We start from the raw sequence: 5,681 nt of genomic DNA, 5'->3' as shown, positions 1-5,681 counted from the left end.
AATTTCAAATTTTAATTTGACCCTCGAACCACTATAATTAATTAATAAATACCTTCTAAATTGCACCCTAAAAGTTTTGGGTGGTTTCATGAAAAGGAAAAAGAATTCTTGGTGCTACTTGAGTTGGTGGATTCGGATTAGAAAGCTAACAATGTTAACACCTATATTTGCATAATTCTAATTAAGATGAAAAGAAAATTTCAAGTTTTGGATTCTCCCTACATGGAAAATTATGATATTGCAAAATTAGTTAACCATAAATCTTGAATTGAAGATTTCTAATTATGCTTAAACTCGTAGCACATAGAAGCTTGACTCAAATACCACTTGTATTGTAGAGTTTGAAGATTCAAGCTCAATGGAAGGTATATATCTGTGTGCCAAGGATTAGGACCCCCCACCACCGCCTCCTCACTCCTCACCAACCATTGATCCCTCCTCCTTCCTTTCTCACCTCACCAACAACTCTTATAATTCTCTCTCCTATGTGTCATAATTCCATTGGCCCTTTACACTAACCATTTGAACCATGCATTTTCCCATCATTTAAGGATACACGAGGACGTCATCAATTCATATCTATTTTTTAAAAGTTTTAATTGAGTTTTTAACTATTTTTATATAAACGATCTTAAGTAATAATAAATCTATAAATAACTTTGAGGCTGAATAAACGAGCAAGCACATATTAGCTCATCTTTAGTGAATAATTTTTTTTGTCTATTATAGAAAAATATCTTAATTATATATTTAATTTATAATATAATTATAAACCGTAATTATAGATATTTATCTTTCCAATGTTATTAATATATTCTATAAAAATATTTATACATTTTTTATTAATCATCTAATTTAATACTCTTTAACCTTTTTATATGTGTACGATAAATATAAGGTAATATCTTGTAAGACTCTCAATTATTTAATAATAAACACTTATACTATATGATATCTCAAAAATAACAGTAAGTCTCTTAGACTAGGGATTTAAATTGCAATTGTGACTGTGTTGTGTTTATTGCGATTGCGGATATAATAGATGTTATTGTGCTCGTTGCGGGCATCGCGGTAGTAAATTTTTTTTAAAAGATTTTAAAAACTTAAAATAACAAAAAAATAGTGGAATAAAGTTAACCGTTACCCGTTAAATTACAACTGTGAATCACTGTTATTAATGTGATACTGCATTATAATGCTATCTTCATAATAATGATCTTAGACGCTACCACGACTGCAATACGACAATCATTATATTATTATCCGATTGCTATTTAAATTCCTACCTTAATCACAAAAATTACTTAACTCGAGTTATTTTTAAAATTTATATTAATAACATAAAATTTTGATTTCGTAACATCGTTCATTGTCAAAAGTGTAAGAAACCTTTGACAAATCTGTTCACCAATTCCCTTTGCTCACTATCAATACCTTCCAATCCGCTTTGATCAATAAACCATAGAAATCCAAGGAGAATGGGTCCTCTAATCATTACCATCTCAATCTTTTCCCTCTTCCTAGCGTACAAGCTTTACCAGCGGCTAAGGTGTCGCCGGGTCCACGAGCGTGGCCGGTGGTTGGTAACCTTTACGACGTCAAACCGGTTAGGTTCTGGTGTTACGCGGAATGGGCTCAGGCCTATGGTCCGATCATTTCCGTCTGGTTCGGGTCGACACTGAACGTGATCGTTTCGAACACGGAACTGGCGAGGGAAGCTATGTTGCACGGGGACGGCATAGGAAGGACGTTTCAAGTACCCGAAACGTCCCTGGCACGGGGACGGTACGGGGACGGTCGGGGTACGTACCGGAGACGTCCCACGGTGGCAGGGTACGGCCGAACGATGCGGGAGACGTTTTGGTACTTGTTGGGGACGTTTTGGGGACGGCATGTGACTAGCACATACGTCCCCGTGTGCACCTTGTCTTCTACTCTTCTCCACCACTGCGAAAATCTTCGACGACCGTCATCCTAAACCCTCAAATTCAAAGAAAAGAAAGATAATAAGCACTAAAAAGACTAGGGAAAAAAAGAACTGAAACCGAGAAAGACGAGGGGAAAAAAGAACTGAAAATCTGAAATATAAAAGATCAAAACACTCAAGAAATATGAAAAAAGAGAGTGAGAGAGGTGGACAGATCGTGAAGGCCACTCCTGCACTAGCTTCCAACACGATTACAAGACCGACTTTTCAATTATAAAAATATATTATCTTTAAGGGCGATAATTTCGAGGAATATTGTATTAATTTTTAATAAACTATATAAATGAACACTTATTTATTAATAATTTTAGGGTAAATTATATAAATAGTCCCTAAACTTTTAGGATACTTACATTTTGATCACTTAACTTTTGAAACTTGCAATACAATCATCGAACTTTTAGTTCGTTTTCAACAAGGACTTTAAAATTCTCAAATGTTAGTATTTTTAAATATATTTAAATTAGGGTGTTACACCAATTTTATAATTTTAAAAAATATTCAAATGTTAGGATTTTAATTAGAGTTAAATTAGGATGTTAACCATGTTTGATTTGACTTTAATATTTTTCTAGACTGAATATTATGGTTTGAGTCGATTTGATACTTTAATATTATGATTTGATTATGGATTTTATTGTTTAGAGTTAATATTGTGGTTTAAATATTGAAATTTAACATTTTAATATTGTGGTTTGTTTATGGTTTTTATTATTCTAAATTTAATATTGTGGTTTGAGTCTTAATATTTGACTTTATTTATGATTTTTTATATATTTTTATAATTTTAAAATTATTTTATATGTCGTACCATTGCCGTCCCCGTACCCTGTAATTTTAAAAATTATCATTTTCCGTCCCCGTATCCGTCCCCGTATCCGTATCAGTGCAACATAGGAGGGAAGTTCTAAAAGAGTGCGATCAACAGTTGGCTGATCGGAACAGAACCAGATCGGCGGCGAAGTTCAGCAGAGATGGACAGGATCTTATATGGGCTGACTATGGGCCTCACTATGTTAAGGTACGGAAAGTCTGCACGCTGGAGCTTTTCTCTCCGAAGCGGCTTGAAACCTTGAGACCCATCAGAGAAGATGAAGTTACTGCCATGGTTGAATCCATCTTCACCAACTGCAACAACCCTGGTATTCTCTGCTTTTCCTCTTCTTTTTTTAATATTGGTATAGTTTTTTCATTGTTGCTTGTGCTTAAGGTTTCTTCAATGGCTGCCAAGTAGTAGTTGTAATCCACGTTGATGACAGTGGAATAATTTGATTAGAATATTCTAATCCAATTAATTAGTGTTTAAGGTGAAATTAGTTAATTCTATTATAAGATAGTCCATTTGGGAAATTATTAGATTTTTTGGACTTTTTATGGTCAACTTTTAATACTTTCTTATGAAATATATGCCATGTTTCTTATAAAATTATGAGTTGGATCAAATTGAATTGAATTTTTCAATGTCGAATCATATGGAAAATTTTGATTTTTTTTTAACCAAATCAAATTTTACTCCTATTTGTATTAATTCAATATGAGGCTAATATATATTTCCACCTCCAATTCAGATGCAGGAAGCAAGGGAACGAGTTTGGTAGTGAGGAAATACTTGGGAGCAGTAGCATTCAACAACATAACCAGGCTAGCATTCGGGAAGCGTTTTGTGAACTCCGAGGGCATAATGGACAACCAAGGCCACGAATTCAAGGTCATTGTGGCTAACGGACTTAAGCTGGGTGCCTCACTTGCCATGACCGAGCACATTCCTTGGCTTCGTTGGATGTTTCCCTTGGAAGAGGACGCATTCGCCAAGCATGGGGCACGTAGAGACCGTCTCACCCGAGCCATCATGGAGGAGCACACCCTTGCTCGCCAGAAGAGCGGTGGTGCCAAACAACATTTTGTCGATGCCTTACTTATATTGCAAAAAAAGTATGACCTTAGCGAGGATACAATCATTGGACTTCTTTGGGCAAGAATGTGTTTAACTTTTGGTGATCAATTGTGAGTTAGGGTCCATATTCTTACAGTATAACTTGAACCTGCAGGACATCACAGCAGGCATGGACACAACAGCGATCTCAGTGGAGTGGGCAATGGCCGAGCTAATTCGAAACCCTAGAGTGCAGCAAAAAGCACAAGAGGAGCTAGACCATGTGATAGGATCCGAAAGGGTGATGTCTGAAACTGATTTCTCGACTCTGCCTTACCTTCAAAGTGTAGCCAAGGAGGCACTAAGATTGCATCCCCCGACACCCTTAATGCTACCCCACCGCGCGAATGCAAATGTCAAAATCGGCGGCTACGACATCCCCAAGGGATCAAACGTGCACGTCAATGTATGGGCGGTAGCACGTGATCCGGCCGTGTGGAACGACCCTGAAGAGTTCCGGCCAGAACGATTCCTCGAGGAAGACGTGGACATGAAAGGCCATGATTTTAGACTGCTTCCATTCGGTGCAGGGAGGAGGGTCTGCCCCGGTGCTCAACTCGGGATCAATCTGGTCACATCGATGCTGGGTCACTTGTTGCACCATTTTCGCTGGACACCGGAAGAGGGGGGGAAGGCGGAGGAAATCGACATGCTTGAGAACCCTGGATTAGTTGCTTACATGAGGACTCCACTGCAGGCAACGGCCACTCCAAGGCTGCCTTCTCATCTCTACAAACGCGTGGCTGTGGATATATAATAAATTTTGGATTTTAAGTGATCATCTGGTCAGAAGAAGAGGCCCAAATAATCTTGAATATGTTTCTAATTGGTTGTACCACTTGTCGCCTTCTCATATTACAAAATATCTTAACAGTGAGTCAAAACTCTATTAAAAATCTGTCAAAACTGTAATGATACCTTCTGTCATATTTTCATCATCAATCAGGCACATGTATATTATTTTAAATAGTTGAAGTATGAGTCTTTAAAAAAAATTTACTGTTGAAAACAATACTCAAATGTGATCATATCACAAGTTATTTTTTGGATGATTTATGCGATGATATCACAAATCATACCCTTATAATAAATTGGTCTAAAGATTGAGGTATTCAAAAGATTTTAGCTCAAAATTTTGGATGATTGATAGTTTCATTTACAAAATTAATTTTATCACTTTAACAATAATGAAATCAATTACTTGATTTCCACAAAAGATTGAATCATTGCACTTCTCGTGAATAAAAAACACATTAGAATTTTTTAGTAACATTGTTATGAAATATTCTAGTTTTATTATAAAAGAAAAAAGAAGAGGAAAAGGGAGCTATAAGGCTCCAAAAACATGATTAGCCATTAACAAGGAAGCCCATAACGAGAAATATCAAGTAGCAGTTATGCCTCAATCATGACCGAATTACTACTGGGAAACAAAATGATAATAAAGAACCAACCCATACCCTTGCCTTGCTCGCTCGACATGTATATATTTTGCCCTGACCATTCCCTATATATTTACTCTTTATTTGATCATGGCTTTGCCTTTATTGTTCCTAATCTAAATCTACAACAGACGACACCACTCATTGTCTTCTTATGCGTCCCTACAATTGATTTCACCTAATATGACTTGAGGCCACGAGATCTATCTAATAGTATGGATGTTAGTTGAATCACCTAAAGAGCTTATACTCATAAGATGCAAATGATATTTTACTAACAATAAGTACAATATATAATTATAGAACCTGATAAATAGAC

The 5,681-nt window shown here is 36.2% G+C and overlaps 1 pseudogene; it reads left to right on the top strand.

Moving 5' to 3' along the window:
- The first annotated feature begins 1,463 nt into the window (after positions 1-1,463).
- On the top strand, positions 1,464-4,726 carry LOC120135441 (annotated as a pseudogene).
- The last annotated feature ends 955 nt before the right edge of the window (positions 4,727-5,681 follow it).

This window comes from Hibiscus syriacus, unplaced genomic scaffold, assembly GCF_006381635.1.
Source record: "Hibiscus syriacus cultivar Baekdansim isolate YM2019G1 unplaced genomic scaffold, ASM638163v2 tig00110610_pilon, whole genome shotgun sequence".
Taxonomy (NCBI): domain Eukaryota; kingdom Viridiplantae; phylum Streptophyta; class Magnoliopsida; order Malvales; family Malvaceae; genus Hibiscus; species Hibiscus syriacus.
The sequence above is the reverse complement of the archived record's forward strand: the minus strand, read 5'-3'. Positions and strand labels throughout refer to the sequence as shown.